This window comes from Larus michahellis, chromosome Z (assembly GCF_964199755.1).
Source record: "Larus michahellis chromosome Z, bLarMic1.1, whole genome shotgun sequence".
Lineage (NCBI taxonomy): Eukaryota > Metazoa > Chordata > Aves > Charadriiformes > Laridae > Larus > Larus michahellis.
In genome coordinates, this window is record NC_133930.1 from 55,831,324 (window position 1) to 55,859,223 (window position 27,900).

General features: G+C 41.1%; 1 long non-coding RNA gene across 1 annotated transcript in view; it reads right to left on the reverse strand.

The window, feature by feature from the left end:
• Positions 1-3,417: 3,417 nt before the first annotated feature.
• LOC141736122 (uncharacterized) overlaps positions 3,418-27,900 on the reverse strand; it is a 56,518-nt gene continuing 32,035 nt past the window's right edge. The window contains exons 2-4 of the long non-coding RNA XR_012584900.1: positions 27,582-27,677; positions 8,608-8,753; positions 3,418-5,903 (exon numbers count right to left, since the gene is read on the reverse strand). This is a non-coding gene — a long non-coding RNA (uncharacterized LOC141736122). The remainder of the gene's footprint in view (positions 5,904-8,607; positions 8,754-27,581; positions 27,678-27,900) is intronic.

Here is a 27,900-nt window from a genome sequence, read left to right on the forward strand (position 1 = left end):
TAACCCCGACAGAGAACTGTCTCATTATTACAAGCGCTGGAAGAGGCCACATGGCAGAACCAGGTCTTCGTGCCTTGAGTCACAGAAATAGGGAAATGCAAAATTCTGGTTTCAGCATTAGACGACCAAAAAAGGCATCTGGTTTGCAAGGTAATATATGCTAGTGGGGGCAAGGGGCAGCTGGGTTCTGAAACACGCTGGCATCATTTTGGAACTAAAACCTAGTTGTTAGGTGCAAATATAAGGAATTTTCCAGGGATGGAAAGGCCAAATTTTAAAAGCTATTGCAGTGTTATGGAAACTCTCACTAAGAGCTTATCGTCCTCTTCAGCCTCCTGAGCACTCTGCGCTTTCACCCAGAGGCACACATGGTTCCCCAGACTGGCTGTGGAGGTACTCTGGAGAGTGCGTTCCTGTAGTTCTCTCTAGAGTGTTGGCCGGATCATCTCACAGTGTCCATCTTGAGAGTGCTTTCAGCAAATTGTGCTGGGACCATTCAAGGATTTGGGCAGTGGGCGTACCAACGGGACCTTTCTGACACAGCCTCTCATAGGTTTTCATCTGTCTCTAAAGGTTGTCAGAGTCTTAAAGGTTCTCCTCTACAGTGACATCCAAAACTAGTTTAGTAGCCTGGGGCTTTTGAAGTGGCTCCTTTGCAGTAGCAACACACCAGGCAGTGTGGAAACAGAGCGGCTTTTAAATCTCACTGTTCACCTGATCTCACCTCAGGCAAGATTTTAGCCCTAAATTTACTGATGACATTTTCTAATAGCAACCCCAATGCAGTCAGGTAACAGCTGTTTCCACTGGAGGTTTTTCTTACCGTGCGATTTTCCAAACGAACAAAGATGACAGCCTTTTGAAATCTAAACAGGATTTGTGGAAAGACTTGTTTGGAGAAGGCTCCGTGGCTTTGCTGGGCAGAGTGACTCCAAAGACTGAGGGCACCCTCCCGCAGCCAGCTGCCCGATCCTCCTCTAGAAACTAAAAGCTGTTTTCTCCAAGAAGTTCAGGAATGCCACAGTCACAGGCATCATCCCTTAAATGTGTTGAGGTTGAGGCTAAACTTTAGTTCAAAGACTCTGAACTCAGTGGAAAGAGGAGCTGAATCCATACGGCCAAGGCACACTGTCTCCAGAAGAGGATGAGACTGGTTATACTTGCTAGACTCATACGTGGCATCCCACAGTCACTTAGCCTATATCCTTGCGTTCACCTCAGCCACTCTCCTTCAGGCTTCCAAACCTCCTTGCTTTGAATGGTGCCATCAAACTTCATCAAGCTGCAAAGGCAACATCCAGCTGTCCAAACAGCTGCATGCTTCCCCCAGTGCCTTCACAAAGTGGGTGAAAGGTGGAAGGTGAAGAGCCTTAAAGCTTTGCCTGTCAATGAAGGGTGTGTGCAGTGATGGCACGTTGTTGCAACACAGCTACAATGGATTCCCCTGTGTCCTTTGCCTTGTTACTGGAATTGCATTGATGCATCTGGCCATTGCTGCTGGTTTTTAAAATTAAATGAGCAAATGAATCAGTGGTGGGGAATCGGGAGGCTAGAAAAGGCCAAATGGTGCGAACACCTCTTATGCTGCCCTGACGCTGAGACGAGTAATTGGTCTCAATTCCAAACAAAAACGCAAAAAAAAAAATGCTAGAAAATATAATGGAGAAGATTTGGTCCCTGCTGTGGCCCCTTAATACTTTTCCGTTATTTCACATATATCCATTCTGCGTACACCATAACTTTCCTTTCTCCAACGTAATCCTTCACAGCTGCCACCACAGGAGCATGCCAAAACAGGGCCAGGGCCTCTGGGTGCATATGAAGGTGGGCAGAAAAAGAGCCACTTAACAATAAACTCCAGAGTTCCCATGAGCAACAAGTTCCCATGAATTAGTGTTTTTCTTCCCTTCTGCCCCATCATGTGCTTGGCTTATTTCACAAGTCTCAAGCATATAAATAGGTTTGCCCTACACACAGGTAGGTCCTGGAATGTCTGTGGATACTAAATAAAAAAAATAGATTATGATCATTTCCTTCTCCTGAATAAATGAGTCAATCCCCTAAAGCAAATTCCTATCACTCTTCATGACCAGCTGCATTCAGCTAAATGTAATCCTTTCTGCAGCACTTACCACAGGCATACCATTATTCAGGGAGTTCTGTTAAGAAAATCTCCATCAGCATCACTGACCTGATGTATGTCTATCATGGCTCATTAATCATACACCGAGGACATGTGTGGGTGCGGTCAAGTTTAGTCTTGGAACAGATTCTGCTTCAATAGGTTTGAATGTTACGTCCCATTGGGATCATCTAAGAAGCTTTTATTTCCAAGGGAAAGTAGCACCATAGGCTTTTAATGAAGTTTTATCTTTATTATCATTTTGCTCTTCACTTCATTTAAGTTTCAGTCATTCTCCCTCTTCCATTTATGTGTTTCCCCTGAAGCCACAGTGTTTGGTATCAACCAGAGAGAGCACTACAGAACAACTCATGATACTTTTTTGCAGTCTATCAGTGTTGCTTCTGCAATAAATAACAGGCTCGTGAAGTCAGCTTCTGCACATTTTCTGACATTAACCCTCAGAAGTCATTTTCACATTTCACGTTTTTATTCACAATCTCCTAAATACTTGGGGTACGGGTGGCATTAGTGCCGAGGATTAATTTGACAAATACTCAATTTATAGTTTCTTGTTTGCTGGAGTCACATGCTTTGTTCTCTATTGGAGAAATTCTGTAACTAAGCAACAAGAACATGTGTCTCATATTTTATATCTGAGTCCAGAACATGATTTTGGCTAGCACAGATTTGTGTTTATGGTATTATAACAGAGTCCTGATCATGCACACATAGAGAGCATCGAAGTAAGTTCATCAGTGTCTGCCGGGAGTAAGCAGGCCCACTAATATTCTGTGAGAACAGTTGGGACTACTTGTATGATCAAGCTTTTAATTTTTCATTGTGGGAAGTAAGTGAATCATAGATTTTGCAAGTACTGATGCTATGAAAAGCCAGCTGTGAGAACACTTCTGGGAAGTGATGAAGAAAAGCCTGTGAATGTGTTGAAAATGGGTTTTCCTTAGACTTCGAAGATATGTTCCTGGAATTCTCCTTTGCCTTGGCTATTCATTCAGCTCTGGTGTTTTAGGATAAAAGATTTAGGAATGTGGGGGCTCTTTAAGGTAAGTGAATACATAGAGCACAGAACTGCATGTCTTGAGAACCTGAAGGCTCCATGGATATCACTTTAGTGCCTTATCTTTCCTCACACATATCTTTGCAGTCCAACTCATGCCCTCTAGGCAGGACCTGGGCTATCTTACTACTCTGTACAGCAGTGAGCACAGTGAGGGCTTGATCTGATGGGCCTCTAGGTCCTACAGGAATATATATAATTGTACAGACAGTTATTTCCCGCGTTCTGTAGAAATGGTTTTATTATTGTTTTTGATCAGCCAGACTGGAAATAGCAGAAGTATCAGCTCTTTTAGATGTTCCATAGAAACAGATGCCATTAAGGTAGACCACAAGTATTAAAAGCCTCTCTCTATTACTAGTAACCCATTAAAGAAGCAGTGATCCTCAGTCTCTTCTAGCTGTGTATAAATACATTTCATGAAAAAAAACAACAACGGGATGTTTAGGATGACAGACTTACTTAATTTTTTTTTTTTAATTTCTCATGCAGTGCTTTAGCCACAAAACAACCATTAATTTTAATGGAAATCAAAGCACTAATTCCCTGTGTGATGCTTCAAAAACTCATGCGCAAATATGTAGGACACGGAAAACAGAATTCTGAATTTACTGCCATCTAAATGGAGAACGGACGAAACTCAGGTAAGTAGAGCCAGTGTCCAAGACAAGCATACAGATACGTATTTACACTCTGATTTGTACTTCATGCATCACAGAAAGTCTTCCCGCTTAATGCTTTATAGGAAAAAAGCTATAGTGGAAATCAGGCGGAGTCACATGAGGGGATACATTGCTATCATTTTGAACCAATGTAAAACTACCTCCTCTGTTGTCACACCAAGCAATTCAAAGCTGTATTTGTCAGCCGTCAACAGACTAAAGACCTTGTTCCTGTAATTAAGAAGTTTGTTCTGGAGTTCTGTGTACAGGCAGACTACATGGCTTATCCTTGCCACATAGTTGAGGTCACCAACAGGTAACTCCAGCCAGGATGCGGTAAATTCTGTTAAGCAGCCATGCTTAAACCATGCTATGCCCAAAATCTTACATGAAAAAAGTAAATACACCTTATATGTAAAGATAAGGATTTATGAACAGTATAAATGAAATCTTAATAGTCTAATCATAAAATTATTAGCAGTCCAGATCTCATTGTTAAAAAAAAAAAAAAAAAGAAGAATGTTGCTGTAAAGAGAAAAGCCTCCATAATAATGTAGTTTAAAATGTTAAACACACCGGGTTTATTTTCTGTCCTTTTTCCTGGTGTTACACTCACTCTCTACTGCTCCTCTGGGTCCTAATGTTGATGGTTTCTGCTTAGTTGGAGGGGAAAGAGTAGAGTAAATCATCAGCATCAAAATTCCTTTGCCGGAAAGTACATGATGGTGATTTCTCCTTCCTACTGTCCTTTTTTTTTTCACATACGTCTTTACTACTATGCTTTCACACCTTGCTCCTTCTTCACTGGTCTGCAGCTCCGTATTACATCTGAGTTTACTGATTACTTGTTTTATGTATGTGGAATACTTGCACTTTTTTCGCTTTTCTACTCCTGCAAAGAGCTTTGCCCAGCTCCCGGTCCCAGCTCACCAGCAACCTTCAGAACCAGCCTGTGTCCCAGCTCTTATTCCGTGCCCGTACCCCACCACATGCATCTTGTGTCCTCCCTTCTCAAGGCCTCTGCTATCATACCAGGCCTGTTATTCCTCTGTGCTACATCACTATGTTAAGGTTATATCTTGCTTTGCACAGAACAACTGTTTGTTACTGCTACTGATACTGAAACTATGGCTGTACCATAAAATAACAAGCAAAACTAAAAAAAAACAAAACCAACAGACATAGCCACATGGTCATTAGAAAATTGCCATTACAGCTAAGTAAAGTACAAATAGAACTCCAGTCAGGTCAAGAAAATTTCCAGCAAAGCAAGCCTGACAAGCTTCAGTCCCGAGGCCTTGCAAACTCCATACAAAACCTGCAGCGTGTTACCAGCAATGGCACTACTGCATTACGAGGCTACCTCAGCTGTGAGGTGAGGCTTACTGACGAGACCACTCTGTCCATTCCGAATGCGCTGGGAGAAGCATTCCCAGTCACCTCTGGAAAATAAAAGCAAGTTTTTAACATGGGAAGGTTATCTGCCAGCACTGATAACATTTTAAAGAAGGTACAGCCCCCATGAAAGGAAGAGTTTGAAGACCTCTCTGCAAGAGTCATTCCGGCCCTATCCCCAAAGCAAAGAGGACACTTGCGGTAAGTCCCAAGCCCCGGACCCAGGTCATCTGCAGAAGTGCCGTGTGTCGGACGTGTATTAGACTAACACCCAGAGCTCTGAAGCCACGCAGAATTCTGCAGAGAGGTGTGACAGCTGCTCCAGCCTCTGAAAACCAGGGACTTGCAAGAGATTTCGTGTTGGTTGCCCAGGCATAGAAAGCCTCAAGTGATAATGAGGGATAACTACTGAGTGATTGAATATTTTTAGATAAAATGGCTAGAAATCCATACTGACACCATAAACACCAGGAGGGGTCCACAGCAATTTTGGTGCAGGATTCAATGCTTACAGCTGAAAAAGGATTGGCACATACTCAACACCAAACCTTAAATCTGTACACACTCAACACGTGGGCACTTTGGCATACTGCGCTGGAGAATGTCTGAAGCAACAGTCTGAGTTCATGAGATTTTTACAGTTTCTCTAGGAAAAAGAGCAAACAAAAAAAATTACAATTGTCACAAATTCAGCGTCTTCCACATATGTGGTTTAGTATTAATGTTTCTAGATGAATCACTATTTGTAGTATTATGTGAAGTTCTGAGGTGGTTCTTTTGATCTACAAAATGGATGCATATGAGGAAAACATGTTACAAATAGAAACAAAGCTTAGTTAGGAACAATCTTTTAAGCTTTGCTTTTTGGGTGTTAGTCATTAATATTCCCATAATGAGTTTCAATCTTTAATTTATTATCTAAGGAGATTTTGGTCTGTCTCTAAAAAGCAAACATATAGCCCGAACGTATGCCAAAGTCTAGCAGCTGTCTTCTGTTTGACATAGATCAGTACAAACACTGCCTCATTTTTTGCATTTAATTCTGCGTATGAACTATTCCACTTTTTCAGTTTTACAAGTACTGCATATTCAAACCGCCTTAATATCTCTAAATTAAAAACTGGTAATGAATACACCTATAGCAAGTAGTAAACTCACAGCTTTATAAAAGTAATATTGGCTGGAGATAATAAATAATTTATCCACAAATAATCATAGATTTTTAATAACTAAATACAGTACTGGAGATGATACATTCTGACAGGAATTTTTGAGTTTGATAATTATTTTTTGTCACTGCAGTTTGCCACTAATTATTTGACCAGCTCTGTTAAGAGACAATCGCATAATGATAGAAACACACAATTATCTTTAATCCCCTGATTTGTTCATTTTACTGGGATCAGTAAGATCAACTTAATATTCAGTTTGTGTCTACCTGTCAAAGATAAAGGATTATACAAGAGATCCATGAGATAACGGTGTTTACTAAACGAAACACTAACACCCTCTCCCAAGACATACTATACGTCTTCTTACTGTCTTACAGTTAAATTCAAGTTTTCATTCTGCCTCAAACTCTTCACAGGGATGAGCCTCTCTTGAGAGGGTCATTTTGGTAAAACCTGTAAGTTTAATCATTTCTATACATGCCATTTTAAAAGTTGAGTTAATTTTACTTTGATTATGGGACAAAAAGGGGGTCTTTGGTCTCCTCAACTCACAAAGGCTTTAAGCAAGGGGTGACCAACCTACGTCCTTGAACAAATTGTGCATTCTAGGTGTAGCTGTTGTGCCACAGATAGTAATATTTTGTACAGGCGGGGGGTGCTGGGTAATCCAGCCCCCGCCCCCCCCCCCCCCCCCCCCCATGAAATGAGCCAAGACGTTTCTCAGTGTGTCTTGGATTGCCTTGAGGCCCATAAACTAACCCATCCTGACTCCACTTACAATGGCATAATCGGATGCTTGTGATCAATCAGTGTTACCTCCTGCCTGGGAACAACCCTGGGAAAACCTTTGATCGTCCAAGGTGTGTGGTGTGTTGCTTCTGGTTCTCAGCCATGTGAAGACTATTATGCGTCTCCAGTTGCCAGGAGGCTGGGTTACCTTGCTTTCAACCTTAATTAATGTGAGTGATTGCAATGGTTTTCTATCTATAAATCATCCCCCGGGAAAGTCTGTTTATCCAATAACTGTCCCCTTCCTTCCTCTTTCCATGAAAATATCTGGAATAACTCTCTGATGGTACACATCTACACTGAATTACTCAGCTCCTGGGTCCACTTCTTGTCCTGGTTTCCTGACGTCTCGATTAAATAAATGTTAGTTTATGTAATCCTCTGGGGTTTTGTTTTGTTTTGGTGGGATTTTTTGTTTGGCTCTGACTTGAGTGTGGGTTTTTTTGTTTTCGTTTTTTTTTTAACCCCTAAGATAGCAGACTAATTATATAAGACCTAAGTATAATTTTAGAGATAGCTCACTCTGGTCAAAAGGCAGCCTAGATAAGACAGCATCAGGTCTGCCATATATAATCTTTTAGTAATATCCCAGAGGATTTTGCACTCTCAAAACACCTCTGCATGCTCTCATACTGCAGCCTAGGGCGTGCAACATACCATTTCAGTTCCATGCTAAAAATATTATGCTGCAAGGCTGGAAAAATGCTGACCACTGCAGCAAACAGTATCTGCCCCACTGCCATAAGGCATCCCCTACCCCAAGTGTTTATGCAGTGTATATGTGACCACCTTGGTCTAGAGACCCCAGCAACTGCAGACATAACTCTACATCACTTGAGCTGAAGGCCAGGAGTGGGATGCAGTTAGTCAGGGTATACAGCTAAGAACTCTTCCCATTATCAACTGACTTGACAGTTCATCAAGCTTATCTTAGTACTGAACTTGAGCAGTGACCTCAAATGCTTTTCTAATAAAGTCAGTGGAAGACCAAGCCATGTATTGTGCTCTAGTATCTGCCTGAGGAGGAAGTGAAAGTCTCGGAGCACTTGAACTGTGTCCTGGATAAGACAATATTAGTTCTCACCACAATGCTATGCAGGGAAAGAGAAAGGGAACATGGTCTCTAGTTTCACACTGAGGCCCGTTTGCTCCAACAAAATGAAAGCAGCAAGACTGAAGGGCATTTCTTGTTAGTAACTTTTCTCTTGGTGTGGTATTTCCATGCTTATCAGGGGGGTAAATACTGAGACGCAGACCACAGCTGCTACTGTGAAGGTTTTTATGTATATATTCTCCTAGTCCTGTTAGCTGTAGCTCAGTGTGGAATGACCTAGTGTATTGGTCTGGTCAGAAGATGGTTTATTCCAGCGACAAGTAAGTAAAATGTACCTGGTGATTTGCCATTGTGCCATAATTTTCAGATCAGAACTCTGAAGGTCTCCAAGTCTGTGTGTTAACAGAAGAACATAAGGATGGTCGCACTGGTCAGATCAGAGCTCTGTCTCCCTCAGTGTCCAGACGGCAGCAGCAGACATCTAAGGAAGAATATAAATAGAGCGCAAGCATATAGCGTTATTTCCCTGGCATAACCTCTCTGTCTCCAGTGACCTGAAGCTCAGGGATGGCAGAGTCTCTTTAAGTTTAAAAAAATAATAAATTATAAAACAGAAAAAAAAAAAAAACGAACCAGAAAATCCTCATTGGCATCATGGAAGAGTTTGAAACCTGCCCAGGTCTGTATTACTGACAGCACACACCACATGAATAATTCCTACTAATCTACTTCAGGTCCTACAGGAGGAACTGGGTCTTCTTTGGGGATTTGTGGACTACAGCGGTAGCATTAAGGAGAATAAGTTGGCCTTGGAGTGGAGTTTAGTCATTATAAACAGTGTCCAAAAAAAACATATTTACATGAAGGTGAAAGAGTGTGTCAGGTCTAGTTTGAACTAAAGGCCCGGGTTGTATACAGGTTCCGTATCAAGTCTCTGATAACTTTTCTGCAAGGTGGGAGGATGGGGTGTGGTTCCCTGGAAAAGAAGAACATATTATTTTCTCTAGATCAAACCAATTTGCATCAAAGCACCAAGAAAAAAATGTAATTGCAATCTCTCTGTGATCTATTTTTACTTTTTTAAAGGATTATTAATTAAGTACTGATTAACAATACCAGCAGAGATACACCCAGCAACACTGTAGCTATTGGTATGCACTTTAGCAGTATTTTTGGTTTCTGAGATTTTCACTTATATTTGATTCATAGGCTCTAAGGCCTTCTCCATCAGAACAGTTGGAAATACCTACAGAAAAAAAGAGTGAAAACTGTGATTACCAGTCACATGAATCCTATTTTCCCTTTGATGACAACATATAATCTAGATCCGCTACAGTGTTCTTCATCCATGTATCTCAAAGCATTTTACGAAAGAGACTGTAAACGTTGTCTTAATTTTATAAAAAGAGGCTTGAATATGGAAGGAAGTGTTTGAGGTCACACTGAAAAGTACTGGCAGAGATAGGAATTGAATGTGTCTCGCCTAAGTCAGGGAAAACAAATAGTGAACTTTTTATTTGACGATCACACCAAAAGCTGGGGAAACAATCATTGTGGTTCAATGCAAATCCAAAGACATGTTGATAAGTTATCAAAATAATGCTGAAATGCAAAGTACAAGTTACAACATTTCCCGTTGTTTTTCTAACCAAAACATATCCTTGAACTCGACTGAGATTTGGAATTGTTTCCCATTTTCTACTTGGTGATTGTAATTACTTTTGCCAGTAATATATGAGAGTTTCAGTTCAGAGTGTTACTTGGCCACAAATATCCCTAGCACAGTGTAAGTGTAACACCATGAGATAGATGCTGAAAGAGAAGCCTGAACTTCTGTCTCTTTCAAAGGACAATCAGTAAAAAAATGCTAGATATTAAAACAAGCTGACAAATAACGTGATAAACAGAGCATTATTTTCTTTTGCCTAGAATAGTTACTGAGCTACAACAAGGAAGTGGTCTAGATCTTCCATCTCTGGAACTTTTTTGTAAAGGGCAGAAGAACAAGAAAGGTGCCAAAAGAGCATAATGCATTCAAAGATGTTGTCTAAAGAAGCTATAATGAAAACTGCACCACTACAAGATATGTGAGATGTCAACAACTATCTGACTCTGTCATATACTAACTTCTGGGTACAGCTAAAACATGACATATATCAGACCAAACGTCCATTGATCCCGTATCTTGTCTCAGACAGTAGCCAAAGACAAGCATTTGGGAAAAAAAAATACAAGAATAGGAGAGTCGTATACTTTCAGTCATATACTTTCACTGATATACTGTCATCTTTCCGTGGTTTGAGGTTTAGGGAGAAACTGTATCCTCACCTTTGTGTTTATTAGCCCATGATGGACTTCCATTAATTCATCTAATGAAATCTAAACAAATTGACATCGGTACTCAGTGGTGATGCAGCATGACCATCACGTGTGACGTAAGAACACACAAATATTCATACGGAGAATGGCTAACACTATGATAATCCCAGGCAAATGTGGACCTGGTGCTAGACACACGTTTACAAATAAAGTCATCACCGATTTTGCTGAAAATGTTCCAAAACTGGACTAAAGCTGGTTGTTCTTGTTTTCAAAACAACTCACCAACACAATGATCTGCCTTCATGACCTATGTTATGAGTAACACATGAAGATTATTGAGAGAGTGTTGTCATAAGGAGTGTTGGCAGCTACGGACCTTCACCTACAGCCTTTTGCTATGAACACTTCCTCTCCCCCTGCCCTGTCCCGACAGAAGATGGCTGTCATCTCTTCAGCTAAATTGGGGAGACTCAAATTATGACTGCACTTTGAAGTGGGTGCTGCCTTAGTCATCCCTGGTGTTGAATCCATGCATTTACAATGAAGCCTCTATAGGCGATACTCTGTAAGGGCTAAACTCTTTTAAAAAAGCCCCCAAAAGCTAAAACAATTAAAGCAGGGAAGAAATACTTAAAAGCTCAGTAATTCACTTTCATACCTTCAACAATCTGTCTTTTGATGGGAAACACTTCCTACAATTGCAGGGATACTCACCTGTCCTTGGGCTATGCAAACGTTGGAAAAAAAGATTAGTCCAATCTGCTGTACGCAAGACTCGTGTTTAATCCAGGATGTGGCTGATACCGTTCACACTGAATTTACATAATGCTGGAAACAAAGGGTGAGCAAATCCAGCTGCCATGCCTTCTCTCTCTTTCTTGTACATAACCTATTACATGAGATGACTGATCAAATTTTTAAAACCTTTAAAAGGCTTTAGGTGCCTGCTTCTTTTTTTATTATTGTCCTAATTTTTAAGTGTAAGACATTTCAAACAGCAAACATTTTCACGCAAATTGCTCATGTTCCTAGCTCAGCAGTTTGGACAATGTTTTATTGGAGGGGAGGAGCAGGAAGGGGGAAGGGCTTCAGCCAGATGCACCATTACATTTAGATGCTACTGACCCAGATACTGTGTTCAAAGACACTGAAGGTTGCATGAACATATTTGATTTGTGTGTTTAAGGACATAAATACAATATGAATATGAAGTCCTTTAAAACTCTGAATGTAGGACAGGTTTCCATAGCTTGCTGATCACGTGTAGCTGCCACTGGCTTCCTTGGAAAATGTACATATTTAGCATCTGGAAATCAGACTACTTCTGTTAATTTTTTCAGCTTCAGGTCCTGGACACTAGAGTTTTGCTTATTATTCTCTATGCATGAGGAACACGGAATCGTAAAGCTAAGAAAGAGAAAAGAAACAAGCTATTACTGTGGGGTTTTTTTAACTCAAATAATTTCTAGTCAGTCATTAAGTCCATTTTCTTTTGATCAGCTTTAGTAATGTTGTCAACTCCTAATTTTCCAGGAAAATACAAAAAATTCTGTGTGTGGTGAAATATGCCCCAATGAGTTTGCTTCCTACTGTCAGAAAGTACTTAATTAAAGTAAGAGAACTGAGATTTTAAACAACATGCTCATTATAATGAAAGGGCTTGGGATACTGAAAGGGTGGAACAACACCAGCAAGAAGGCATCTCTTTTGTCTGTCAGTTATTTTGTTCTAAACAGGATGACTCAGGGCATGAGCCACAATAAAAGCTGGCAATACAGAGGAAGATGTTCTACCTCCCTGTTGTCTACTGGGCTAATCTTTCAGTGCCTAGGAATGGCTGGAGCTTTCATCCTGTGCCACTGGCTGGTTTTATCAGTGTTGTCTGTGGAGGATGACTTAGCACTGTCTGTTACTGTGTCAGTGCTTGCAAAATTCCCTTCCGGCAAATAAAACCACCAGCAGCAATATTTGTTTCTTGCCGGCCTGCTGATTAACGAGCAGGTCTGGGCCAGCATTGCTCTGAACGTAAACATCCATCTGCCGTTCAATAATTTGTATTAAAAAATCAGTGTTGACGGCTCTGTGCAAACTTGCAGGAGGTGTATGTTATAAAAGCTTTGTTTAAAATAAAAGTATGATTTACCCCAGCTGGGCATGAGATCTGGGAGTCGTGTGGTTAGAGCTGCGTACCTGTGATGGTTCCTGCTTACCATGGTGACATAGGGCTACCGCCTGGCTGGGGCTGATAGCTGCGGGTGTATTCTGATTATTGCTAGTACTGCAAGCCACAAGCACCTAAGAAACTGCAGTTCTGAAGCAGTTCGAACATACAAACCAGGGAAATCCCGGCTCTTTCAAAGCAAAGGAGAGGGGAGGAGGCCCATTGGCAGTGAAGACAGGATTCCACCCTTGGTGTTCATCCACAGTTTAACCTACGTGTTACAAGTTGGCAGATCTCAGCCACGTAGCTTGTGGAATAATTTATATCTGCAGATATGAGTCTTGAAGAAAATGCTCCATATAACTCTGGTCTCACCTTGCACGAACGTAAGAAGTCCTCCGATTTCTTTTGAGAACCATCCTTTCTGCTTGCAGCCGGAGGTAATGTATAGGTTCCCTTTACTGCTGCTTGTGGTCACTTTCCTTCTAGCTTTAGTCAGAGCTTGTCCACTCCATTTATATTTGGGGTTTAGCTGCTGGACTTGTTTTCTCTTTTTGTAATGAGCCAAGTCAGTTCATAAAAGCTAATGTGTCTGCCTGTGCTGGCACAAGGGGAAACTGCAGGAGTGTGCAGTCAGCAGTAGGAAGGGGAAAGATGGGAAAGGGAAGTAATATTATACAATATTGTTACCTAGCCTTTCTAGAGCTCTCCTGCTCTCCCCTAGTCTTGGTTATCTAAAGTAATTCTGTGTTCTCAGCAGGTTTTGCTGCTTTCATGAGAAAGGGACTTTTATTTTCTAACTAGTAACCAATTTTTAATCCTTCTCAAAGCTTTCTCAGCCTGTGGATTTCAGCCTTTCTTAATAGCTTCTAACAAGGTACTTCAAAAAAGCTGTTTAGAAAACTCCAGTTCTTTATCATGAAAGGTTTGTTTCATTCCCCCTTCAGCCTATGGAGCTTGGCTTTACACCACTGAAGTCAGGGGGCTCTGCTGTTCTATATTGGTTGGGAACCTAGCAGCCAAGAATCTGCTCCACTAGTCTTCCTAAGAAATTTACTTCAGAAGTGCGATTTATAAAGACAAGACTATTTCAACCCCTATTATACTGTTCACATCACAATGCTATGTAATTCCACCTCTAAAGATTTGCTTCAGAATATTTCCTTCTAACAGTTTTTCTTAGAGTAGCATGACGGGAGTGACTCTACAGCCAAGCAGCTGTTCTGAACGATAAAGAGCATAATTTTTGCCACCAGCACAGCTGTTTTATTCCTTGGTTCCTTAGGAACTCCCAGGCAAATGTCATCCAGTCCTGGCAAACACTCACCAGTTCCTACAGTTTTTGTATCCCATTTCTTTATAATGCCTCTACCTATGACAATGCTCCATCAGCAGACAAAAATCAGCTTATCTTTTCCCTTGTTGTGAGGACTGCAGCAAAATGCTCGTTTTGCTGCTGCCTTTTGATGTTCTCCCTTGACAGAAAATGTGTACTTTGTCTGGATTATATTTATTTTTCCTGAGAGGATACTATAGGGAAATAATAAATGTAATGTCCAGGGAAAGAGTCGTTCTCCCTGTTTCCATACTATGAGGACAGTGCCAAGGAGAGGGTGAACTACAGCCCTGCCTGTGGATACATTACAAATGCCAACAGTTCAGACTATCTTTTAAAGTCATTTATAATCAGGCAGCCCCCATTGATTCCCATTCAGAATCAGAGCCTTATTATGCAAGGTACTGCCAAACAATTAACCAAGAAGAGAAGCAGATGCTTACATGGAGCTTATTCATACCTAGAGAGCTTATGTAATTTCTGGCATCTCCTGTTTCCAGCTGGACTATAAACAATGTTAAACATTTACATCTTCAACATTTTAATTGCTCTCCATAGGAATCCAAATGAGATATGTGCTACACCTATTATTATCCATGTTTATGAGGTGCAGGAGACAGGAATGGTGAGTTGTATAAACATTCATGAGAAGTTCCTGGCATCTACCTGTAAAAGAGGCCACTAGATCTTCTCTCAACATATGCCCTCTCCCAGCTGCATCACCTATTCCACCTGAACGAGGAAATGAACGAAGGATATAACCACATTTTGAGGGTGTAAATATTCATTCATATGTGGGCTAAAGAGATAATTTCCCCTTAAAATTTACCTGGAGTCTGTTACAACTAAATGCGTTCAAAATGCCCTTCCCTTTCTGTACCTTCTTGCCCGATACCTTTGACAGCATATCTGCTGCATGGGTATAATGTCAGCTTGGGTGAGGAGGCTGCCTGCAGACTGAGTGGTGTGCCTGTTCTCTTTGGAGATCTCTTATATACCCACAGACACCAAGGACTCCCAAGAATTTTCCTTCTAGAAGCAGCAGCAAAGTTGTGACCAACGAGAGTGTGGACAAGCAGGTAAGCAAAGTGGTGGGGAAAGGATGAGTGAGTTTTAAAAGCAACTCAGGTGCAGGGTTTTTGGGCAGTTTACCGGGGCAGATCAAGGCATGGATGTGGAGCCCTGGGAGGACAATGAAGTCCTGGGCTGAAGTTGGAAGCGTGCCCAAATGGAAAGCATGCCACTTCAGAGTAGAAAACCCTGTTTGCTCATCTGGTAGTCCACGTATCCTGGTCATGTCCTGTGGGAAAACGAGTTTTACCAGTCATGTGCTACAGATGTGTGTGTTTTTATTAATAACTTCTGAACCCATAGTCCAATTACAGTCAAATTTGACAGAGACAGCAATCACAAAGATACGGCATTCCTTCACATTTTAGGAAAATACGTGGATGGGTGTCAGAGTGACTCTTATCAGCATGCTCACTAAGGGAAAGGCTGCACTAAACACTGATAAACAGCAAAGGCTGCACATGGGACAGAGATGCTGCCTGTTCCCCAACCACTGGAAAGCTCTAGCCAGAGCCAAACTTAACTGACCAGAAAAACTCACTCTACAGTCAGTTTACTGGTGTCTAATAAGGAGCGTGTTGACAAAGTAGCTTTCATACAACTGTTAAAAAATCAAGCAACTATAAGGCTATAAGTCACACGTCCAAACGCACCAGGGTTTATGAATTCTGCTACTTCTGAAACTAGTTCTCATGATTCAAGATATAGGATCCAAAGGGGGCAGCATCATATGTTCATATTTTTATGTCTATTCAAAAAAACACCTCAATTCAATGTATCCAGGCACAAGCAGTTAACCCATCCTTGTTCACATTTCTACTCACAAGAGTAAAAAGACCTAAACATCTCAGGAGCAAAAGTCACTGGAATGCCTTGGATTTCAGCAATTTTCAATCTTTTGTTTCCTGAGCATTTTTTAAGTGTTTGAGATTTACATGAACATAACAAGGGCTGTGCTGTGCCCCTTGCATGGAGTCTGGGAAATGAAAGGGCTACGATAAAATGTTATCCGGACAACATTAACATGACTCCAGAATCTCTGACGAACATTTCAGGAGATAGTTAACAGACACTGAAGTCCAGCCTTGCTATTCCCACTCTCATTCCCATTCCCATCCCCATCTAACAGAATTTCTCAGGGTACCACTGACTTTTAGGTTCCTGCCAGAGCTGTACTGGCTGTCAATTACTTCCAGAAGTTTTTGAAAAGATCTAGATCTGTCCTGATCTAGAGGGTAGTTTCTCCATCCAGGTAGTCAACATGCAGTCTTTGCTAGAGATTTTCTGATTTGTCAGCACTTTAATACCTTACAAATGCAAAACCTGACAATATCTTTCACTCTCCATGTTGTTATGATCTGAATTTCATTTTACATTTAGCAACGGTACTCAGGAGGTGTCTGTTCTAGTTTTGATCTGCTTTTCCCTATTTGAATCACAAACTGGAGAGGAATACAGAAATACCACCTCTGAATTCTCAGCCTGATGAGCCAATGGTTAGTAAGTTAGATTTTTAAAACAAATCTCTTCCCAACGCAATATTGAAAATATATAAATACAGATAAAAACAAGTTAAGCAAATATTTTTCAAACTTTCTGTGTCTGAAAGGAAACCCAAGCCCCATAGACTACCACAGCAGAATTGTCCAAGATGGTTGTATTTCTCTGCACAGTCTGCAAGAGGATCCTTTGGATGGACCTTTCCCCATCATTGCATCCCTTGTCTCTGTGCAGATCATCTGAGGCAGCCAGAAAAGAGGAACCCTACTTGTCTGCATCTTTACAATGGTCCATAGATGTGACCCAATGCCAGTAAAGCGACTGTACCACCAGCTCATACTCTTTCTGGAGGATATTATCCCTTTGAGGCAAGTGTTTCCCGCTGACCTCAATCCCTGTCTAAAGTGCTGGGGATAAACAGTACAACCTGTTTTTCTGATTATTATGAGAAAATTAATGAGAAAAAGTAGTTGTGATTTGTGAGTCAACACATGCTGAATATTTTAATCCTTCTATTTCTGTGGTGTTTTTGCCATCCTACAGCTCTGCAGCATGGTATGAGAGAAAAAAAATATGCAGGATAATGCAGGCCTTAAATAAATTTTCCATATTTTAAGTCTGATTTTCTAAGAAATCCCAGCTAATACTAAAGCACTGACTATCCATCTGCTTCTTTCTACTGGGATGAAACTCTAAACATGGGCTGATTGACTTGTGGTCTCAGTCCCTAAATATAAAGTTTATAGAATAGTCTTGTTGGCAAGGAGAATAGTGCCATCTGCCCATAGGATGTTCACACTGCTCTCTCAAAAAGCAGACTTATTTAGTACGTACAAATCCACAGTGACAAAGGAGAGGAGGGCGTGCGTTCATTTGGTGTGCAAATGCTGACTCTGCACAGTCGAAAATAGCTTGCGATGGGCCAGCCTGCTGCGCCGGAGGTCTGGAGCATCACTAAAGGTTATGGAACAGGTATGCAAAGCAGAGGCAGTGAAGATCAAGGGTAAGGGCTTGAGTGGCTGGCATTTCCAGACCCTCAGACTTATTACCTCAGAAACAGGAATCTGCAGCATCGGCAAACAAATTTGCTTGCCTCTTGTAACACCTGAGGAAAGCCAAAAGGGAGCTTGCAACAAGAACTAATACTGAGCAATGCTCCTGATTCCCTCAAGTGCAGAGCTGCTTCTTTAAGAGAATTGTGCTATCTGCCCATAAGATTTTACACTGCTTTTGCATTTCGAAAGTTGAGTGCCAAGCAGCTGGATCTTTCTAGTTGCTCACTTTTGCCAGTTTGTGGATGAGCTTTCCACAAGGCAGTAACATGTCAGGCAAGATGCAGTCACGAGGAAGCTGGAGGAGAAGGAGAGAGCTTCCTCAGAATGCTGACTTTTATACTTTTTAGATTCAGACCAAGCAGGGAGTGGAGGCTTTATTCCGCGTGGTGAAGCTGACACTGCCAAACTGAAAACGCCTCGTGATATCTGGGCCAAAGTGCTGCCATGGAGGATATTGAACATGATCTCCTCCACAACCTCTTTAGGTTTTTTACTTCTCAATGGAGGTAGAATAAGTATAAAAATATAGCTTGTCCTATGCACATCTAAGCAGCATAAAAAGTCTGCAAGGAGAAGAAGCTCTACAAAAGAAGCTCTACAGTCCTAAACAGCCTCATGCAGGTACTCAATAAAGCATCTTCTCTATTCTCTGTTTGAGCAACCTAAAAAAGTAAAAAACATTCAGCTATAAACTGCCAGCCAAGAGCTGCCAAACTTCATTTTGCCAGAGCATCAGTGATTGCCTGAATTACAGAGAGAACTAGTGTGTATGAGACCAGATAGCTTACAAGGAGGCTTTGCACCCACTCTATTGTCTCAGTTCAGACACAAATTTTATTTTGGTTTCCTTATTTGACCCTCTGAATTAACTGCCTTTGGTAAAATACTGCAGTCAAGATTTTAGAGTCACTGGACTCTTCCTTGAATTCCTTCCTGGGATTTATACAGATTGATATGCTGTATTCACAGCATAGCTTAACGGTGGAGAGAATTTTTATTCCAAGCCAGCACTGGTGTTAACCTGCTGGTGTGAGTTTGATTTGGTCATTGTGTTACTTTAATCTTAAATAAGTATAATCAAAAGAAGTATAGCTTTGAAGAAACTTTTTCTTGATTTTATAGTTAATCATTTGCGTAAAATTGGTCCTAAGTTTCCATGTCTAATGTAAGCAACGTGAGTCAAGGCATTATAGGCACGTGTAGAGGACATCAGTGAATTCATGTAAAAGCCTCACCAGCACCCTTAATTAGCCTCCAGATCTTACTCTGTCTTTTAAAAAATGCTAACTGTGTCATTAATGCCTATAATTAAGGGGGAATATAACTCCAAAGAAATGATTTAGTGGCTAAAAATAACAACTAGCTGTGTCATGAGATAAAATACACTTCAGCTCCCTGTGATTACACCATCAGCAAAGGGTGGGGAAAAAAGACATATTCTCCCTAAGCAAATGCAAAGCTTCAAAGGCAATAAGAGCCTGTCAACCTGCTAATCTCAAGTGCTACCAGAATTGGAACTGTCAGGAAGCACTAAATACTTTGCCAAGAAATGTTTTTCCTCAGTAGACATAATAGCATCGAAAACACTGAATACTCCACATCAAAAAACCCCACATCACAACATCCAAACTGAATTCCATGCCTGCCATCTCTCTCTTCTTTTACTTATATTAGTGATTGTATTCCACTATAGAATGAGCACAAAAGGAAGATTATCTGTTGAAGTTGGATGACATCTTTCAGTCAGCGTCACTTAATCACAGAATAACAGAATAATTCAGGTTGGAAGGGACCTTAGGAGCTCTTGAGTCCAACCTTCTCCTCAAAGTAGGGTCAACCCAGAAAGCAAATCACAATATATAACAACGGCTGGGGAAACTGTCCCAGATCACTCTTGAGTTAATCTGCCTTTAAAGGTCAACAGAGCAGTACAAACATTATGCTGGAGTAATAGGGAGTAAATAGGGCTTTCTTTAGCTGCAACAGTACCACGTAGGAAGCAAGAATTGTACCAGTGTTGTGGCAGGGGGTTACATGTGGAAGGCATTAGGAAGGGGAAGTAGAAGGATAAGGAAGTATTCTTTGCTTGACGGAAAGCAACAGAGTTTGCTGGGTTGCATGGTGTGGCCTGTGAGAGGACATGTGGTGGCCGGGTAAAACAGGAAGCAGTGAAATCTGCTGAGCTTTAGTTACTGAGGTGGTAAATTCCAGAAAAGGGGCAAAGAAGTTTTGTGCCATTCCTGCCTCAGACTAAGAAAAGTTCACTGAAGAAAGTAATGCTGCGATGAATTATCCCAAAACCTTGCCTGTGGGATTTGTATTTTCCATCCAACTGAGAAGTTAAATTCAGACAACTTCTAAATTCTTACTTTCTCCTGAGCTCTTCCCAAAGAAAGACTTACAAAAAATTAGCAAAGCAGGTATAGCACAGGGTGACACGGAGAATGGAAGTAAATGCCAAGGAAGGTATGTTGTAAAGCAACAAATATGTAATAACTACCGATAAAGACTGGTGGGTGAGTCATGGTGATGCTCTTGTGGATGCCATAGTTTCATCATTATCTTCTCTTCCAGATCCACCCCCACAAAAATTAGTAATGAAACCATGAAGGACCGAAGAAGCTATCCAAGTGTACACTAACTGAACATCTGAGCCAAAAGTCAAATATTTGACATCAACTTTGGTAAACTGTTACTTTGCATCACATTGGATTTAGCATTGTTTATCCCCAGGAACACCCATAATACATTGCTTGTATTAGGATAGGCTCAAGAAAAGCAGAGAAACCATGTCAGAATCTCAGTCTCTGTGATTATTCTTACCACAAATGAAAAAGAAAGTTTCAGAGTAGAGAGCAACAGAAATTCTGGGTACAGCCTTGCAAACTGAATTTGGTTGCAATCAGAAGCCTTTAATTTCTTTAGAACAACCTTTGTATCAGTGAACCTAAATAATGTGTGAATCCAAATAAAAAAAGGTTTTGAGTAAGACCTCTGCGTTCTTCTGTAGAGCCATAGAAATGGTGCCTGTGCCCTTATGAAACCATCCTGTGGCCCCTATGTTGACAGCCCATGTTTTATAACAACCAGAGGATGGCTGTTTCACGTGACTGGATGAACAGCCAGATAATTCCGTAAGGCAGAACACCTTCCATCTCACTTGGAAGGCATATTCTAAATGCAGATAACAGCTATTTATCCTACAATGTTCTCCTCTTCATTTGGCAGCAAATGCTCTGTGAGAGTTGAGTAATCCATACTTTCTGCGGGCCTTTGGTGAACTCTAGTAACCCTTCTGCCTGCCGCTACTCACTTGTCATGGACTGAACAGGCAGGTTCAGAAATTCCCTTGGGGGCTGGCACTGCTCAGAGCCACAATTTTGCAAACAGTTGTTGATCTGGGTGTCTTCCATTGCACTAGAATAACCCCAGGAACACGGGACAAAAACACCCATTGATAAACGCCTTCCCAGGGAGGCCACATACACAACAATAGCATATGTTCTGCATTTAATTATGATTTTGCAAACATGCATTGGTAGTAAACACAGCAGCTAAGCGATAACTGTACATGCAAGCACAGGCAATGAGGGGGTCCTGTTAAATAAAGCACATCTACTGAAAATTGTACCTATTAACTTAGCTCTTACTTGCAGCTAATTACCGTAACTTCCAGGGCACGTTGGGCCATGTTAAATCAGTGATTTCTATTTGTGTTAATTGCCATTATTCAATCTACATGAAATACCCTCTGTATCTTCTTTGGTCAAATATGAAATCTGGGCACAATAAGGGGCAGCAAGCACTAACAGAGTAATTCAGATTCAAGTCCAGTGCCGCTAGCAGTTAGACAATATACCATAAATACAATTACAGTAAGAAATGGTTCAGCTAGATCTACTGTTGAAGTTAGAGCAGCCAATACAGCAAGCAGCTGAAAAGCTTGTACTAGTGTGATTCTTGTAAAAAAAAAAAATTAATATAATGTGTATGCAGATATATGTAGATCTAAGTATACAGCTACATATTTAACTGTGCTTTTGCATGCAGAAATGTCACCAAAATGTTAAAGGCCTAAAAGGAATTCCTTAACTATGTTTTTTTCATTGGCATCATGCGTGGCCTGGTCAGTTATTATGACCGTCACAAGCCGTAAAATGTTCACTTTATTTTTTGATATGGTATAGTTTTGTTCCTGGATCTTGACCAAATATTCCTGTAACCTAAAAAGATCCATTAAGGTCTCAGGATTCGCAATAGACAGTTCTGAATAGCCCAGAAAGTTCCCATGTGCAATCCACGCAAGAATCATGGGATAATCTAAGTTGTAAGGGACCATGGGAGGTCTCCGGTCCTGCTCAAATGTGGGTCAGCCCTGAGATCAGACCAGGTTGCTCAGTAACTTGTCCAGTCACAGTCTGAAAACCTCCAAGGAGGTTTTTTCAGGAGAAAGGCACAGCCTTTCTGAGCAACCTGCTCTGCTGCCTGGCTGTCCTCATGGTGGTAGAGTTTCTCCTTATACCAATCTGGACATCTCCTGTTTCAAATTATGCTTGTTTCCTGCCTTCCTGCCATGCATTCCTCTCATCTTATTCAAGTTGCGAAAGTCAACAGCTACGACTCTGACATTAAACCTTTACCAGTTTGCAGACTCCCTGTTTTTCCAGTGGAAGTACAGATCCCTGTATGGCAAATTTAAGCCTTCCGAACAGGTAGTGATTTCCTGTAGTCCCCTGACAAGTTGTTGAGGACCACCAGCTGGAAAGCACTGTCAAGATACATTCCCAATTAAAGGAAAGAATGGCCTGTCAAGTTTCAGCACAGAAGACTGGGGAGCAAAAGGGTAGACCACCAGTCTAAGTGGAAAGATGAGACTCAGCAGCAGATGGCTAGCAATGGAGAAACCTTAACATTAGCGGCTGAAGTAATTTGATTAAGCTGGAGAGGAAAAAGTTGTAAGAGAGAGAACATCACCTCTGTTCACTAATGAGAAAAAGCTGGCACCCAGACTGCTGTAAATCAGTTGAGCTCTGGTTCATTCAGTGGAGATATATGCCTCTTACACTACCTCAGGATTAGGCCTGAAATGTCTTATTCCCTAAGGAGCTATTCCTTGTCTCATTCTATGTATCATCTTCCATGTGCTGGCACATTATACACCAGCAGGGAGTTGCTTGTTATGTCTTTACAGTGCTGTATTGCATGGTAATTCATTGCTCACTGACATGTCAGAAATTTTTTTAATGATGTGCCTCTGCTGCTGTAAAATAGGGTGAACTCTGAATATTAGGTTTTATTTACATTCAGCATTCATTTAGATCAGGTGGCAAACCCATTGTCCTCATAACACAGCTCAAATTCATTTTGCCACATTCCTGCTGTTTGATCAAATAATCATTATTAATTTTTCCTTCTTCGGCACAAGCCAAAGGTGGAAAAGTCATTACAAGGAGAAACAGTTCTGACAAAAAGTTTGTACGATGCTAGAAGGAGCGCAGGCAATCTACTTCTGCCACTGTTTAGTGAGATTGAATGAGACATTAAACAGCTCTTACTTGTCTGCGGAATGGAAGGAAAGAGTGGAAGGATCATGCTCAGGTTTAAAATAAGAGCTATCCCAGGGATATGGTAGTCCGTATTTACATTCTATGTCATGCTGAACTTGCAATCTGATGCAATTCTGGTATCAGTCACCAAGCCAAAAGTCATTCCATGATATCGCTCTAGATCTTTAATGACGTCCCCTGTCTAGGCAGGTACTTACTTACATTCTAAACTCTCACTTCAACAGGATCACTCACATGCTTCCAAGTTAAGACACATGCTTGACTGTCTTGCAAAATCATGGCTGAGTTTTATTAATTTCTAAGTCAAACTAAGTAAAGACTGTCACAGATTAAAAGGATTTATGTTGGCCCCTCAAACTAGGTGCAAACAGGAAATGGAATGAAGCTGAGTCAGGGGAAGCTCAGATTGGACATTAGGAAAAGGTTCTTACTGAGAGGGTGGTCAGTCACTGGCACAGGCTCCCCAGGGAAGCGGTCAACAAGCCCGTCAAATTTCAAAGAGTGTCTGGACGACACACTTAGTCATATGGTTTAGTTTTAGGTAGTCCTGCGAGGAGCAGGGAGTTGGACTCAACGATTCTTATGGGTCCCCTCCCACTTGAGATATTCTATGATTCAATATCCTATGCCAGGACAGATAAGGCACAAGAGTTAAATAGAAGCACGACACAACATGATTCACATCATATTGATTTTTAATGAGGCTGTTAGGTAGATCTTTCACAGATGTAAATCAGCATAGCACCATCAAAGTTGACTAAACAATGCTGATATGGAATTGCTCAGATTTACTAGTGGAACAGTAGGATGCCAAAGGGAGGAGCTTAAAACTGCAGTTGTCCCAAGGTGCATACCAACTCTTAGCTCTTCTGCCTCATGCCAGCGCCGTGCAATTGCAACAGTCTTCAATCCTATAGTACCTATGCACAAATTCTCTGCATAGCAAATGATGAAGATGAACTACGTTTGCTGTTACCCTAGTGCTCCTGGTGTAGCCCTTCCGCATTCATCAGTTTAATATCCAACCCATCTGCTGGAGATACAGATTTCCTAATGATGTCTCAGTTAATACACACATAGTCAAGCAATTGTCAAGGCACGCAATTCAAACCTGGCTAAACAAAGATGGATTTTTTCCATTAGGACAATGGATTATCTCCATGCCAGATTTCAGGTTTCCAGTGTCTCCTGTTGAGACACTTTAGTCTACTCATGCACCAAACTGTTTCTGCTCAAACTCCTAAAATAATTCTCTTTCAAGCAGAGTCCAGGTTCAGAAAACCTCATCTGTGTATAAAAAAAAAGAAGCAGCCATCATTTGTTTTTTAAAAAAGATCTTTAGATCAAACCAATTAGCTTTAATTCTAACTCACTTTAGGCTTGAGCTTTAACCGTTTATAATAGTGTAAATCTTAAAGCACTTTAGGAGCATTTGATATCATTTGAAACCATTTGATAAAGTGTTATCAACTGTTTTCCCATTATTTTACAACTAATCAAACAAATGCTTAGTTATTGTACAATCAATAAAAGTAAATCATAAATTAATTCCACGTTTACAGTACTGGCTTTATCTCAAGTATTCCTCTTCCACTGTGATTAGATTTAGGATGTGAAATGTTGGGGGTTTTTGAGGAAGCCAGAATTGAAAGGAAATAAAAATGCTTAGAGAAAATGCTTACTTGGAAAAAATGTCACTTCAAATGTTGCTATAAGTGACAAAACAGTGCCATCTCCTATAAACTCGGTCTCTCCAACACTAAAAAAATATAAAACAGTTATAGAGCCTTGAGATACATGGGAAACTTGCCTAGTGAGAGAAGGAAAAAATACATCTGTTTATATCAAGAATAAAAAGGCAAAAGCAAAGTTCATGCTAAAGCTACCTGAAGTCATGACAGATATATACGCTTTAAACACACTGCTCTTTTCTCAGTTGTCATAACAGGAGTCACCGCTGACTGTACAAAGGCAGGAACAGATAAAAATGCATTTTTAGTACAGCTGATGGTTGGTGCTTACATTCATGAAACATGATAACAAGGGCTTAACAAAATCTCCCAAAAGACCGTACATTGACAAACTGGCACAGAGTTGCAAATATTTCAAAGTAAAAGCTACAACCGTCAGACATTACGCTCTGAAAAAGGAGGTAACATCCTGTTGACTCTTGTGTGTATGGACCTCCATATGCATTTTCGTCACTGACCATTAACAAGAGAAGTTGCGCAAGCGAGGCAGCAAAGACTCCTGTGTCACCTTAAAGAAGTGACACCATTTTAGCTGTTGTCCTCCTTAATGGCCCTGCTGTTAACATGGTCTTCATCTCCCTTCCCTCAGCCCACATGAACATAGAATTTCCATTTCACCAAATAGAAAGCTAAATTGTATGGAATAGTTATTTTTATGAAAGCATAAACACACACACTTAAACACAAAATAAGAAAAGGGCATGTCCCTTATCTCCGATAAAGGTGAAACCAAATATCCCAATTTCCCCTTCCACACCTGGTGTAGGAATTGTCACAGAATAAACACACAGTCTACTTTGCAGATTCAGGTCAGGCGGAAGCAGTTTATAGCTATAGGACAGAACGCAGAGCAGCACAGTTCAGCCTTCTGTCTGTACAAACTCTGACTTAAAAGAAAGTACTAAGGCTTGTATCAATTTAAAACAGCTATAGATTGCTCTGTGAAGGGGCCTGATATGGCATAGCAGTATCTGCATAGAAGGGAACTTTGTTCTAGTGGATGTACCCGTGTGTGCCTGATAACTCAGAATCTACAGCCATGCGGCCTTGGCATACCTCTGTTCAGCTTGTCCTTCTCTTGCTTGTGATACTAGTGTGCCCCTGACCAGCTTTCAGGCCTAGCAAGGATCCCATACAATTTATTATTTGAAAAATAACAATGTTTCAGGCGCCAAAAGATGCTTATTTTACTCCTCCTGTTGCCAACTGGTTTATCAAGACTTATCAATAATTCAGGCCTTTCATATTATTTTCCTGGCATCTGGTAACCAAAGTAGAGAATTTTTTACCTTCAGATGTTACTAACAGAGTATAATAGAGCAGTGTTGGTTATTCTTTACTAAATTCTACTTTACTTCTCTTCACTGGTTTTGTGTTTATATAAGCTATTCCCCATCTGACCTGCTTCAGGGATGCCCACCCCACTGCCTACAAGGCAATTAGGTGAATGGAGGTTGCAGGCTGACACAGTACAGTCCTCTTCCCATTAGGGAATAATTTCTGTCATCGCCAAATATTGTCTCTCTAAACTGCTTTTGCTAAGTAACTTACTAAACTAGCAAAGTTAAACTGAAAAGTACGTCATCCTCCGGCATGGTAGTCCACCTACTGATGCAATGACACAAGATCTGCCATCTGCAAAAAAATACTTTCTCTAAAAGTAGATTAAAACATAATTAAAACCTTCTTTGAGGAGGCATTTTCTGCATGGTTCTTAATTCAAAGCTTGTGGTATTCTTAAAATATTTTACTTTTTAAAATTGAGTTTTGGGGGACTAGCAAAACTTGTCACAATACCTACTGACCTAAAGCCACAAACTGCTTTTGTATTTTCCTTCACAATTACGCAAAAGTTAAAAGCTCCCAGGCCTAACTCAGGGCTGGTATTCTTCCTCCACTCTGACGGGATGATTTGTTTCAAAATGGCACCAAGAAGAAAAGGTCATCAGCCTTTCAAATCACCCCTTTGACACAGAACTACACTACAGATTTCCTTTCCCTTGCCCAAGCTGTATGATCTACCTGTCCATTTCTCCCCACCCAACTGTCACCATGCAACTTTCTGTGTTGGGCTTCTTGAGCAGAGCTTGCTGGAGACCAGCCCCTCTACGGGGCTGGGCTTTATATGAGCACAAGAGAGGACAGGTGATTGAAGAGCTGGGAGCTGGGGCAGCACACGGGAGACTTCCTTTGCTGGACTCCAAAGCCTGCAGAAGGGCTAAGTAGCCACTGGAAATCAAGCTGAGGACAATCACTAAGTGTGAGCTTGAAGGCAACCTAAACTTCAGCCCACAAGTACAATACGGACAGGACCTACAACAAGGCCGGTGGGGGAGGCTTGGCATCATCGCAGGACTCGCTGTCGCACACGGATGACTTGACCATCTAAGGGCATAAAGGTGGCAGTATTCAGGTATTAAAGCTTGAAATACAAGTGTGTCTGTCTGAAAAGAGTCTATTCTGGCAGGCAGGAAACAGAACCAGCGCATCCCAGGCACTAGCAGTTCCCACCCTCCCACCCACACCCATTCAGGCAGCCCACTTACCTTTCGATAGCCAAACAATGCCACTTGCCCAAGAGAGAGCAACAACAACCCAAGGAGCAGCAGCTGGAAAACTGCACCAGTGCAATGCTGATGTACCTGCAGGGTGATAAGAAGAAAAAGTTAAACTTTTCTGTCTTTGGGAGTGAAAACGACAATCTCACTCCTTCATCTCAGCGTGTGAAGAGCAGCACGTTGGGAAGATGCAGCACCCAGCAAAGGAGTTGCCTAGCAAGCTTGCAGATGACAGCTGAAGCTACAGAGGAGCTGCAGCTTAGCAAGAGAACAGGCTGTCTTCAGACGTTTCTGGAGGCTACAACAT